The sequence below is a fragment of the Podarcis liolepis genome (assembly GCF_965112155.1).
Source record: "Podarcis liolepis genome assembly, chromosome: 15".
Taxonomy (NCBI): Eukaryota; Metazoa; Chordata; class Lepidosauria; order Squamata; family Lacertidae; genus Podarcis; species Podarcis liolepis.
In genome coordinates, this window is record NC_139566.1 from 32315039 (window position 1) to 32329832 (window position 14794).

Here is a 14794-nt window from a genome sequence, read left to right on the forward strand (position 1 = left end):
GAGTCAGTGCTGATTCTGAAATGTGGAAGAGGCTAGAAGCTTTTTCCTTGGGTGGATTTCTCAAAAAGTCTTTGCCAAGAGTTTGACTTCTGAGCGGAGTCTGAGTCTTGGGTGAACGTAGCAGCTGTTAGCTTAACCTACCACGCAAGATGCCGTGATAATATTGATGTTGACTCTCCTCTTTCCTGCTGAGTTTCCCTGTTCCAGGGTATTTGGCAACTGTCAGCAAAACAACAGAGAAGCAAACCACCCGTCCTTTTCCCCTCTTGAACTCTCGCGAATGTATTTCCAAGCCTCTTTGTTGTATAAATATAAAATGTACAATGAAACATGATGAGCGTGTTAAGAATGCACATTTAATGTGCAAATGCAGAATGGGAGGACGTTTGGTGAGATGGTCGGCTCCCTTATCCTGTTTCTACAGCTACCCACTAGTGCAGACAGCGAGCAGCTTCCCCAACATGGGTGGGGAATCTGTGGCCCTCCTAATGTTGCTGGGCTGCCATCCCTCCATCAACTCCATCTAGCATGGCCAATGGTCAGGAATGATGGGAGTGCTGGTCTAGCAAGATCTGGAGGGTTACAGACCTCCCATTCTTGTGTTAGTAGGCACAACACCCACTTTCCCGAAAGTTTCATTATGAAAACTAAAACTGAAAGCAAGCAGACTTCTAGACCTTATGGTTGGAATGCCGTGTATAATTGTGTGTGGACAAATCGGGGCTGGGGAACTGGATCTAGGCAGCACCCTGGATCTGTATTGCTCACACCTCCCGCAGAACAAGTTTGATAGGTAAGCAAGTCTGCTTCCCTGTCAATTGTGACATAAGGTGACCCGTTTTCGCATAGTGTCGTGTGCCACGCAAGCAGTGACGTATCAAAGCCCGCAAAGAATCTTGCAGTACCTTTAAGGGACTAGCAAATTTATTGTGGCGAAAGCTTTTGGAAGCTGAAGAACATCATGACTGCCATCGCTCTGCCCACTTGTGATTCCTAGCAATATTTAGAGGCTATTTGCCTCCGACATTGGAAGTAGAACATAGCTATAGTGGCTAGTAGCTCTTGATAGCCTTCTTCTCCATTGGATTTGTCTAATCCCCTATTTGGTTAATTTGCCTGGTTGGTGGCTAACACTACTTCTGTTCCTAACCTTGGTTGCAAACACTGGATTGAAGCAGACCAAGTCTTGTTTTTTAAGTCCACTTCATGAATAGTTGTCCTAAACTGGCAGGTAGGCACTCATCTGGGTACCCAGAAATATCAGTGTAAGTAGTGAAGTTGGCTCTCGAATTTTGGAATTGTTAGGAAGCCATTAACCATGGTTTCCAATCTGCGCGTAATGGGAAACCGTGGTCAGCTGCTGCTTTGTGGTGTGTTTGCTGCTCAAGCAGAGTGACAGCAATGGAGTGGCATATGGGTGCATGCTACTCATGTATATCCTGCCTTATTAAGCCAGGATTCCGTTGCAGGAATGAGGCCAGTGCATTTTAATGTTTCTTTTCGGAAGGGATTAAGTGACCTCCTCTGTGCCTTAGTTTTGAATTTATATACAAATATACGTTGAAGGCTTTTGGCTGTATTTGGAGGGTGATCTCCTTGTGAGATAGGCCTGCCCTAAACAGCTGCTGTTTTAAAGTTGGGAAGGATTGGACAGATATTGCAAGAAAACAAATGTTTGTTGAATTCCTGTTGTCTGTCATTTCTGTTAAGGACCGAAGAGGCTTTGCTTAGTCTTGTGTAGATAAGGTGGCACGAAATCTCTTTATCTCCAAAGCAGTCTGCTGAGGAGTCGAGTTGGGGGAGGACTGGGGGGGTTAGGGGGCAAACCAGAGGAAATGGGCTTACATTCTTTGGCCTTTGCTGAGAACACAAACATCAATTTCCCTTTCTGTTTTTACATTCTGAGCAGTAATGATGCTTGAAGTTCTATTTACAGATTTGCAAGGTTTACATAACCTCGGGGGTGGGGGGTGGGGGATGAAGTCTTGGGCAGGTGCCCGGTCCACCATTATCAAGACATCACTTCTGCTAAATAATCATTATGGATTTTATCAAAGGACACTGTGCTTGGCTGGTTGGAGCCATTAATCTCTTGCCTGCTTTCTTCGACCGTGTTGCAAGATCATTTCGGACATGTGTAGATTTATTTTTTGCCCTCCCACCAGCAGCTGGCTTTTGTTTTCGGAACTGCCTTTTTAATGCCTTTTCTCCAGACGCAAAACTAGTTGTGTCTGCAAAGAAGGATATTCATAGGGAGACTTGGTAGTGTGACTACCCTTCTGCGGATCTCAAGGTGCCATCAAGCACATTTCTGCTATCCTCCTTTGGTCACTTTAAGAAGGATATTTCAGCTTCAAATAGAAATACGACAAGCTGTGTGTTTTGCATTTCATGGCCTGTTTACAATCTTATTCTATATATACATACTGAGCTACTTTGCATGACACAGTAGGCCAAATCCTGGTTTAGCAAGTGCATACAAGTGTGTGGGCTCCGGGACAGGAGTACCCCCTGGACCTCCTTACTGCTAGGTTTAGCTAAGCCAAAATTGGCTTTATCCAAGCTAGTTCTCAGAGTTAAGATGGCTCCTCAGTGGCCACCAGTGGTGGCTGGTGCCTATTTGGGACTGGCAGGGTGACCAACAGTAGGAGGAACTAGAGCATGAATGAGTGTAGCTAGAGTCAATGACAAGCAGAGCCAACTCATTCTGGTTTTGTTGTCATCTACCTCAGTTCTACAAGGGCTGAGACTGAGGAGGAGGAGGAAGCAGGTGTTGGCATACTGAGGGCAGACTAAGGTTAGTGGTGCAGTGCCCCAGTCACCCTATGGACTAGCCTCCACTGTTAACCATGAGATGTCACCAATGTTTGTTTTAGATCCATGCCTCCATCAGTGTGGATGCCAGTCCACAAAAGCTTCTGTTACTGTAGACCTGTTAGTCTTCACTGTGCCATAGGATGCTATGTCTACTGTCCTTGTGTCTTACAATCAGTCTACTGTCCTTGTGTTACAAACAATTAGCCTCCTTATTTGTTACAATTAGTCTATTCCCCCACCCCCAACAAAAAAATTAATAGGGTTGTTTGTTTATGTCTGACTGAACGTTAAGTGTTGAAAATCCTTGTGTGTGTTAGCCATTCCCATGGCTTCTCTAAGGTTCCACTTTACTGCTGTTCGGATCTGCACCTTTTGTAGGGAGACTCTCCACACCAGTGCTTCTCTCCCCCTGCCTTTAGGACCATTACAGATGTGCTTCAAATGGTCTCTTCATCCACATTACCAGAGACAGAGCAACTCTTCTAGGTGAAGTCCTACCAACATTTTTTGGGGGGTGTTTTTGTGTGCACGCACCATGGCACCACACATGTTGGCGTGTTCACCTGTTAGATCATACACTTGTTAGGTAAGCTTTCCCCAAGCTGGTGCCTTTGAGGTGTTTGCACTCCAGCTCCCATCAGCTGCAGCTTGTATGGCCAGTGGCCAGGGGTGATGATGGAAATTGTAGTTGAGGAACATCGGGAGAAGGTTGAACTAGGACAGAGGTGTAGCCAGCGTGGTGTTCTCTGGATGTTCTTGGGTAATTTGCATCAAGCCTCCTCAGCATTTCAAATGGCCAGTGATTGAGTTGTGGTATAAGAACATCTGTTTTTTTTTTTTTGTTTTTTTTTTTTTTTATAATATTTTTTATTAGTTTTACAAAAAAAATTTTATAACAAACAAACACAAAAAAGAAAACAAACAAACAAACAAGTATAGTTTCATAATGTCTTTTCATAGACTCCTTTCCTCGGACTTCCCCATACCTCCCCTTTCTGCATCCTCGTGTCCAAATTTTATAGCAACTTATAAATATTTTTTCCAACTCTAATTCGTCATAGTCCTTTCTTATTCTAATCTTATATTACTGCAACCCTTTCTCTCTGTAGAATCTCGACATTCTAAACCTCCTCAAGTTTATAGTAGTCCTTAAGATAGATCTTAAATTTCTTCCAATCTTCTTCCGCAGTCTCCTTTCCCTGGTCCCGAATTCTGCTCGTCATTTCCGCCAATGACATATAGTCAATCACTTTCATCTGCCATTCTTCCACGGTGGGTAGATCTTGTGTCTTCCAATACTTTGCGATCAGTATTCTTGCTGCTGTTGTTGCATACATAAAGAAAGTTCTATCCTTTTTTTGCACCAATTGGCCGACAATGCCCAAGAGAAAGGCCTCTGGTTTCTTAAGAAAGGTATATTTAAATACCTTTTTCATTTCATTATATATCATCTCCCAGAAAACCTTAATCTTCGGGCATGTCCACCAAAGATGATAAAAAGTACCTTCAATTTCCTTACATTTCCAACATTTATTGTCCGGCAAGTGGTAAATTTTTGCTAGCTTGACTGGGGTCATGTACCACCTATATACCATTTTCATCACATTTTCCTTTAAGGCACTACATGCCGTAAATTTAATTCCGGTGTTCCACAACCTTTCCCAGTCAGCTGACATAATGTTATGGCCGATGTCCTGTGCCCACTTAATCATAGCTGATTTAACTATTTCATCTTGTGTATTCCATTTCAACAGCAAGTTATACATTCTTGACAAATTCTTAGTATTGGGTTCTAGCAATTCTGTCTCAAGTTTTGATTTTTCCACCTGGAAGCCAATTTTCCTGTCTTGTTTAAAAACCTCCGTTATTTGATAATAGTGGAGCCAATCTTGTACTTTGGGTTTTAGTTTTTCATGGCTCTTTAATTTCAGTTTCTCTCCATCCTGTTCTAAAATCTCACAATACTTTGGCCATCCGACCTCCATATTGACTTTCTTATGGGCCTTCGCCTCTAAGGGTGACAACCATCTAGGGGTTTTGTTTTCCAACAGGTCTTTGTATCTCATCCATACATTGAACAGCGCTTTCCTTACAATGTGATTTTTAAAGGCACTATGCACTTTGATTTTGTCATACCATAAATATGCATGCCAACCAAATGCATTATTGAAACCTTCTAAGTCCAAGATATCTGTATTCTCGAGGAGCATCCACTCTTTCAGCCAGCAGAATGCTGCTGCCTCATAATACAACTTTAAGTCCGGCAGGGCAAATCCCCCTCTTTCTTTTACATCTGTTAGTATTTTATATTTTATTCTGGGCTTTTTGCCCTGCCAGACAAATTTCGCAATATCTTTCTGCCACCTCTTGAAACAATCCATCTTGTCAATAATCTGCAAAGTTTGAAACAAAAATAACATTCTAGGCAATACATTCATCTTAATTACTGCAATTCGGCCTAACATTGATAATCTCAAATTTGACCATATTTCTAGATCTTTTTTAATTTCTGACCAACATTTTTCATAATTGTCCTTATACAAATTCAAATTTTTAGATGTTAAATTAACCCCTAGATATTTCACCTTCTTAACCACCATCAAACCTGTCTCTTCTTGAAACTTATTCTTCTCCATATCTGTCAGGTTTTTCCCTAAGACTTTAGTTTTTTGTTTATTCAATTTAAATCCAGCTACCTGGCCAAATTGTTGAATTATCTCCAACACTTTTTTCGTGCTAGTGTATGGCTCTTGTAAAGTTAGAACCAAGTCATCTGCGAAAGCCCTTAACTTGTAATGCTTTGCTCCGACCTGTACACCTTTAACCTGCTGGTCATTTCTAATCATATTCAGCAACACCTCCAGAACAGAAATAAAGAGCAATGGGGACATTGGGCACCCCTGTCGTGTTCCTTTTTCTATCTTGAGTTCCTCAGTTATTACATTATTTACAATCAGCTGAGCTCTTTGTTCAGAATATATCGCACCCATACCGTTCTCAAATCCTTGGCCTACCCCCATCCCATGAAGGTTCTTTTTCATAAAACTCCAAGAGATGTTGTCAAAGGCTTTCTCCGCGTCCACAAATATCAGAACTGCTTTAGTATTTATGTTCACCTCTAACTTTTCCAAAATGTCTATTATATTCCTAACATTATCTGAGAGGTGTCTCTTTGGGAGAAAGCCTGCTTGGTCTCTATGAATCTTTTCCATCAGTACTCTTTTGAATCTTTTTGCTAAAATGTCTGCAAAAATTTTGTAATCCACATTGAGTAACGAGATTGGGCGGTAGTTCTTCAATTGAGTCTTTTCAGTCTCTGTCTTTGGTATGAGTGAAATATATGCTTCTTTCCACGATTCAGGTGCCTTTTTTCCCTCTAAGATCTCATTACAGACATCCTTTAACGGTTGTATCAACCATTCCTTTAACGATTTGTAATATCTGGAAGTCAGTCCATCTGGCCCTGGAGATTTGCCCAATTGCATGTCCTGAATGGCACCCTCTATCTCTTGTTCTGTTATTCTCTGGTTTAAATCCACCTTACTTTGAGCGGAGATTTTTTGTAATCCATATTTATTAAGGAATTTATCTATGTCTTCTTCATTTTGTAATCCTTGGGAATAAAGTTTTTTGAAGTAACTCACAAAACAGTTTCTTATCTCATTTGGTTTAGATATGATCCTTCCATCCACTTCTAAACTTGAAACTGTATTTAATTTCTGTCTTTTCTTGAGTTGCCATGCCAAGAGCTTGCCACATTTGTCTGCCGACTCAAATGTCTTTTGTCTCATTTGCTTTATTTTCCACTCTATCTCCTGATTCATCAATTCCATATATTGTGTTTGATACAATTTAATCTCCCTCAAAATCTCCTGGGACTTTGGTTTTGACCTTAGTTTTTTCTCTCCTTCTTTTATCTTTTCCAAAATTTTTTCTCTTTTCTCCTTTTGCTTTCTCTTCTTTATTGAATTTTGTTGAATCAAAAACCCTCGCATCACAGCTTTACTTGCGTCCCAGATCACTCTTCTTTCCACATCGCCCCTTAGATTAATTTCAAAATAGTCCTTTAAGGTTTTTTGGGCCTTCAAGTGGAACTCTCTATCTCGAAATAGGGTGTCATTCATTCTCCATCTAAACTGACCAGTTGTTGTAAGTTTCATTTCCATCTTCACGGCGTTATGGTCGGAGCAGGTTTTTGGGCAGATTTCTACCTTCTTAATCTTCGGAGCCATTCCACTAGTAATCCAGATTTGATCAATTCTGGTCCAGGTCATCTTTGCTTGGGAGAAAAAGGTTCCCTCTCTTTCAAGAGGGTTCCTTGTTCTCCAGATGTCTATTAAGTCCATGTTTTCAGTCATTTCAAAAAAAGTCTTCGGGAGTCTCCCTTCTTTAGTAAGTATCAGTCTTTGTGTCTTGTCCATGTTTGTAGAAACTACACCATTCATATCTCCCATGATTATCATATTATATTCCAAGTAGTCCGTCAGGGTTTCATGAATTTTTTTGAAGAATTCTGCTTTACCTTCATTTGGTGCGTAAATCCCAATTATCAAAAATTTTTCTCCTTGTGCTTGAATCTCCACCGCTAAATATCTTCCTTCTTCATCTTTAAAAATCATTTTTGGGGCCCACTTCTCTTTTACATAAATCACAACTCCTCTTTTTTTCACTTTGTCCGACGAGATAAATTCTTGTCCCAATTTTTTATTCATAAGCAGTCTCCTGTGGGCTCTGGTTATGTGAGTTTCCTGTAAACAAATCACGTCCAATTGTTCTCTATACAAAATATGGAATACTTGTCGTCTCTTCAAAGGCATGTTCATCCCATTACAATTCCAGCTAAGGAATTGCAGGGCCATCTTGTTATTTTTCTGGTATTCCTCCAACTGCTCCCAATTGTTGTTCCTCCTCTGTTGGTGGTGGAAGGTTCTGTCCAAATGAAAGGTTCAAAATGTCTATTACGCTCCTTTGTTCAGCAATTGGGTCTACAGTTCCTTTCTGTAGATCTTCTTGATTTTTATGCAGGAAACTGTCTTTATCCTGTGTGGTATAAGAACATCTGGAGGACCCATATTGGCTACCACTGAACTAGAACAGAAAGTCTCAAAGGCCGCTACTGGAATCATAGAATCATAGAATCGTAGAGTTGGAAGAGACCACAAGGGCCATTGAGTCCAACCCCCTGCCAAGCAGGAAACACCATCAGAGCACTCCTGACATATGGTTGTCAAGCCTCTGCTTAAAGACCTCCGAAGAAGGAGACTCCAGCACACTCCTTGGCAGCAAATTCCACTGTCGAACAGCTCTTACTGTCAGGAAGTTCTTCCTAATGTTTAGGTGGAATCTTCTTTCTTGTAGTTTGGATCCATTGCTCCGTGTCCGCTTCTCTGGAGCAGCAGAAAACAACCTTTCTCCCTCCTCTATGTGACATCCTTTTATATATTTGAACATGGCTATCATATCACCCCTTAACCTCCTCTTCTCCAAGCTAAACATGCCCAGCTCCCTTAGCCGTTCCTCATAAGGCATTGTTTCCAGGCCTTTGACCATTTTGGTTGCCCTCTTCTGGACACGTTCCAGTTTGTCAGTGTCCTTCTTGAATTGTGGTGGCCAGAACTGGACACAGTACTCCAGGTGAGGTCTGACCAGAGCAGAATACAGTGGCACTATTACTTCCCTTGATCTAGATGCTATACTCCTATTGATGCAGCCCAGAATTGCATTGGCTTTTTTAGCTGCTGCGTCACACTGTTGGCTCATGTCAAGTTTGTGGTCAAAAGGTATCATCCTATAGCACTTTGATCTGAAGACTGACCTTATGTCTCTTGCTCAACATTTATACGTCTAGCTTAAAGCATTTTCTCTTGCTCTGTGCTGCATTAGCTTCTTAAAGCGGTCTTCGTTTTGGAAAATAACCGACATTCTAAAGTAATGTAGAGCAGCTCATAAATAAACAGTGCTTAGCTAGCAGTAAACATATTCTGTAATTTAACACGCATGGCTGTACTGTGTGCACGTCAACTTCTATTTTCCCTCTTCGGCCTCACTATATATCCTATTTCTAGAAATGTTGCTTTTTTTATATTGCAGATTATTAAACCAAAATAAACGCAAGCCTGTACTTAAGGAAGCCACAAGGGGGCGTAATGTGGTACAGGCTTGGCTGCTGTCAACTCCCCAAGGGCTGATAAATAAGTAGATAATGTAGGAATTTGGGAAAGCCAGAATATAATATTTAACACGAAGCAGTAAGCAGAGCAGGGGCACAAATATAAAAGTTCAATGTGAAGTGAAATTATTCACCCTTGGAGAAATTAGCACTGATAACAGATGAATAACAGAGGAGTTAACTGTGTTAGTCTGTTACAACAAGATCTCCAAGGTACATTTATGACTCTGCTGGTTTTAACAAGTTTAGGGGGCTTGCTTTTTGAAATGCAGTTGATTATTACATTTACAGTTGCACAAAGCATTCATGCCACAGTTGATCTGTAAGTCTTTGAGGTGCAATGAAACTTTCTTCTCTTGTTTGCATGGATGAGAGATGTTGATTTGATTCTGCTGCTTAGGATGTGGGGTCAAGAAGATAACCTTGCTAATTCTGAGAAATGCCTGCCAACCAGAACCTGGGGATTAGAAGCTATGGGACTCTCCAGTCCTGGCAGACTGTGACCCTTTCCATGAGTTCAAAAGATAGGGTGTGGGCATAAAGTGTGTAGGAGGAACGGACACACCTTGGTTGTTGTGCCTGCTGTACTCCAAAGTTATTTCCCAGTCTGAAGGTGTCTTCTTGGGGCAGAGGGGACAGGGATGTAGGAAGGCATCGTTTTCTGTTCTGCCTTGTAGTCATCACATGCAGCGCTGTTTCCATTCTGCTGCAATTCATCTTCCACCAAAACCCATGTTAATCGTCTTCCATGGTGAAATTATGTAAGTGATTTATGCAATTATTTATGTATTGTTTGTGGACTGAAGAAAACGCAACAGCAAATACCAATGGTGTTTGCTGGGTAGATTATTACTGTTCCAGACGGGACAAATAAGCAACCCACTGGTAATTTCCTCTCCCGTTTTCCCCCCATCAGAATTCACCAACATCCATAGTGGGGGTGGCGCCTGCACATCTGCTCATGAACACACACTGTGTTTGCAAGTGTTCAAAGAATGCATGGAACAAGGCTTATCATTAGCAAGATCCAGATCTGCTTAAAAGCTGCCAGCATGGGAGGCTGGACCACAGCATGTCCTCCGCCTTTGCCTTCTCATTTGTCTGTCTTAAAGTGCAGGGGTGGCTAACCGTTTTTTGGCCCGAGGGCTGCATTCATCCTTGGCCAAGCCCTCCGGGGGCCACTTGCCACTGTTGGGTATGCCCCAAATTGGGTGTGAGCTCCCCATGCCCATCCACACGCTTCCTCCTTAGGCGATCCATGTAGATTATCAGGGTGGGGGAAATTTCTGTCCCTGTTACAGAACTGGGCTGAATAGGCAGGTGCCCACACGATCACTGTGCTTATTTCACAAAATAAAAATATTCCTTGCTGTTGCAGCTTAAGCTGCAGTAGCAGTAATAATAATAATAATAATAATAATAATAATAATAATAATAATAATAATAATAATAATAATAATACCCTGCCCATCCGGCTGTGTTTCCCCCAACCACTCTGGGTGGTTCCCAACAGATTAAAAACAGAATAAAACATCAAATATTAAAAACTTCCCTAAGCAGGGCTGCCTTGAGATGTCTTCTAAAAGTCAGATAGTTGCTTATTTCCTTGAAATCTGATGGGAGGGCGTTCCACAGGGCGGGTGCCACCACCAAGAAGGCCCTCTGCCTGGTTCCCTGTAACGTTGCATCTCGCAGTGAGTGAACCTCCAGACCGGCCCTCAGAGCTGGACCTCAGTGTCCAGTTCCAAGCCCTTTTGGAGGGTGAGGTTAGCCACCCTTGTTCCACAGTGGCCATCGAGTTGCCTCTGGGAAGCCCAGAATAGGACATGAGTACACTGGCTTCAGTGAGTCTTTGGTGGCCTGCTGTCTTTCATACCTGATGGTACAGGGCAAAAACGTCCAATCTCTGCATTGGTTCTCATGTAGCAAGGGACTTTTCTGAGTTGTCTGTTCAAAGTTCTTAGATTCCCCCTGCCTTGCCCCACAGAAGGCTTATTTTCAGGTTTTCTAAATTCTTGTTAATTTTTTGGGGGGGGGAGAAGGGGGACAATAATTTTGCGTCCTTTATTGTTCAACTTGTTCTAAATACAAAGATGGGGGAGAAATCTGTTGTCCATAAATAGCTGGGGCGCAGCAGCTTGTCACACTTGAAGAATGTCTCTTTTATGATGCCCAAAGAAGTCCCATGGAAAAAAAACATTTCCCGCGGGAGACTTGAAAAAAATAAGCATTAAAACTGGCTTCTGATTGTGTGTGGGTTTTTTGGCCTGTGCGCAGCGAGATTAGTGGCTAGTTAAAAATACCTTGAATACCAAAGAGTGCATTTAGCATCGTGGGAACGTCTTCCTGTTATTTGCTTCTCCACGGCCCTGAAACTTCTCTTGGTCCTTCATCCTGCAATCCTCTGCTGGGTTTTATTAGTTAAGAGGTGGCTATTTCTGTCTCTCTCAGTTTTAGTTGGCTAAACGGCTGACAGGCTCCGCAGCGGTCCTGGTTGTCTCCTATTTTTTCCTTTCCTTTTGTCCATAGTAGGGCCTTGTATGAGCTACTGGAGGAATCTCTGTGGCTCAGTTGTGCTGGACAACTAGTCAAAACATGCCCTCCATCAAATACCTTATTTTTTGCTCTATAAGACTCACCTTTTCCCTCCTAAAAAGTAAGGGAAAATGTGTGTGCGTCTTATGGAGCGAAGCAGACTGCGCAGCTATCCCAGAAGCCAGAACAGCAAGAGGGATCGTTGCTTTCTCTGCGCAGCGATCCCTCTTGTTCTGGCTTCTGAGATTCACAATTTTTTTTCTTGTTTTCCTCCTCCAAAAACTAGATGTGTCTTATGGTCTGGTGCGTCTTATAGAGCGAAAAATAGCCGCTTGTACCCATGATGTATAAGACTAGAAATGCATGCAGTTTATTTGAATGTTTTATAATACAGTGGTGCCTCGGGTTACATATGCTTCAGGTTACATATGCTTCAGGTTACAGACTCTGCTAACCCAGAAATAGTGCTTCAGGTTAAGAACTTTGCTTCAGGATGAGAACAGAAATCGTGCTCCGGCGGCGGCAGCAGGAGGTCCCATTAGCTAAAGTGGTGCTTCAGGTTAAGAACAGTTTCAGGTTAAGTATGGACCTCTGGAACGAATTAAGTACTTAACCCGAGGTACCACTGTATACACCATATAGTCCCATTATTGGGGTGTTAGGGGAGGGGTGGTACCCCTGGTGGGGGGCACGTCATGCCCCTGGGTTAGTTTGTCTGCCTTATTATTATTATTATTATTATTATTATTATTATTATTATTATTTATACTCCGCCCATCTGGACCTCAGTGTCCGGGCAGAACGATGGAGGTGCCTTGCACTCGGTTCTCACTTGTGGCTTCTAGAAGCTGTCAGCATGTGACAGTGGATACACCCCAGGAATGGCTTCAATTAGCCAGCTAAACCAGGTGAGGGTAGTTGATGGGTCTCAAACCCTCAGTGAGTTAGGGGCTTCCCCTGCAAGCGCAGACAGCCCCTGGCAGATTGTGGGCCCAAGGGTCAAGAAAGCTGTAAAGGGAGGTGAGGGGCAGATGAGGCTCATCAACCTGGGAAGGTAGCTCATCTAGGACAGCCTTTCTCAACCTGTGGCTCCCCAGATGTTGTTGAACTACAACTCCCATCACCCCCAGCTAGCAAGGCCAGAGCTCAGGATGATGGGAGTTGTAGTCCAACAACATCTGAGGACCCACAGGTTGAGAACTGCTGATCTAGGAGAAGGAAAACTCTGATCCTACACCTCTGCTGCCTTGTGGGATATATTTGGGGGGAGAAAAGGTGAAGGATTAAACCCTACACAAATCCAGAGCGGAGTCCCTCAAGACTCTTGGATAACGCCCTGTACGCCGCCTCCCAGCTACTCCTGCAGCCAAGCTGGTGCCGAATATATTGCTTTCCTTTCCTTTGGACCCCATCAGCAGTGCCATCAATCCACCACCAATCACCTGCCTCTATCTCATTTGGTGGAGATGCCCTGAGCAGGGCCTTGACACGGGCTCTGAATCATGGCTGCTCACGTGCTCTTTCCTCGGCCTGTTTTTCAAATCAGTTGAAGCAGACATCCTTTCCTGTGGATGGCTGAGCTTGCTGCTTTTACTTTCTGCCAGCCAGCATGAGAGTGTGTGTGTGTGTGTGTGTGTGTGTGCGCGCGCACACACACACACACACACACACGGAGAGAGGGGAAAGGGAGCTCGTTTTCTGCCCTGAATATTTATGAGAGTCTCTTTGTTTCCTCCTGGTAAAGGTAAATGTCACGAGGCCAGATCATTTCAGTTCTTTACATGGAACGTAGAATGAGCAGTCTGCCTTGAAAAGCTCCTGCCGGCACCGCTGAGCAGATGGGTTTTAATGATACTGTCAGTTTAGAGTGTTGAAAACGATTGCTCATTCCCGAAGGAAATGTGTCCCCCCACCCCCAAGAGTGCATTCAATGCAACCTTGTTGGGGGTCACTGAAATTAAGTCTTGTGTATAAATACATGCAGCAGCCTTATCCACCAGCCTGGTGCCTTCTCAGTGTTCTGAACTACAACTCCCACCAGCTCCTGCCAGGCAGGCAAAGAACACATCCACTGGCCTTGGTGCCCTTGGAGAAAAGAGGTGGGGCTTTGGCTAGGGCCAGCTCCAGGTCTGAGGAGGCTTTGGCCAAAGTGACCTTCCTCTGCCCGAGCACCCTGGAAAAAATGTATCTGGTAGTGGTGAGTCGCAGCAATGATAGGTGACTGAGACGAACTGCCATTTTCATTTCCCACAATGACCCAGTACAGTGTTACCTCGGGTTACATACGCTTCAGGTCACACATTCCGCTAACCCAAAAATAGTGCTTCAGGTTAAGAACTTTGCTTCAGGATGAGAACAGAAATTGTGCTCCGGCGGCACAGCGGCTGCAGCAGGAGGCCCCATTAGCTAAAGTGGTGCTTCAGGTTAAGAACAGTTTCAGCTTAAGTACAGACCTCCGGAACAAATTAAGTACTTAACCCGAGGTACCACTGTATTGTGGTTTGGGAGCCTTTTGGGAAACTTGAATGGCAGCTAAACCCAGCTGCCTGAAAAGGGTTGTTGTGGTTGTTGTTAAAAAAGTGTCTTAGAGAACATAGAATCATTGAATTGTAGAGTTGGAAGGGAACGCGAGGGTCCTCTAGCCTAACCCCCTGCAATGCAGGAATCGATCGATCGATCAATCAATCAATCAATCAATCTTTATTACGGTCCAGAGACCCAACAAATCGTTACAAAGCAATGCACAATTCAGACAGCCTACCTCCAGGTTAAACAAGCATTGCAATGCAGGAATCTTTTGCTCAATTGGAGATTAAGAGTCTCATGTGCTACTTACTTAACTATTCATGTTAGTTTTATGCCCCGATGAAGCTGTGGCAGCTTTCTGAGGATGCCAGGTGCTCCTGATAGCCCCGATTTAATATTATATATGTAAAACGGCTGACAGTCCTGTTGATTTGATGTGCGGGGTGCCTTCTCTATTTTCTGTTCCTATAAATGCCCCTGCCTTTCCTCCCATGAATTCCTTTCCCTACTGACTATTTGTATTTTTAATGTCTTTATATCCCTGATCTCCGACGAATTACAGTTAAGGTAGCTTATGAAAATAATAAAACAAGGAATTATAGCTCCTTTAAGTGTTAGTAATTTTTAAGAGCCATCACGATAAAATGCAAGAAGCGGCTGCAGCAGGATAAGGCAACGCAACTGCCACCTCTCTGCCTTAGGGCTTCTGTTATGACACGCCTTAGGCCAGGCTGCAACTCACCAGTT

The 14794-nt window shown here is 43.1% G+C and overlaps 1 protein-coding gene across 2 annotated transcripts in view; it reads left to right on the forward strand.

Moving 5' to 3' along the window:
• The window catches only part of LOC310695094 (septin-2), a 125456-nt gene that overhangs the window by 99117 nt on the left and 11545 nt on the right, over window positions 1–14794 (forward strand). The window lies entirely within an intron of this gene.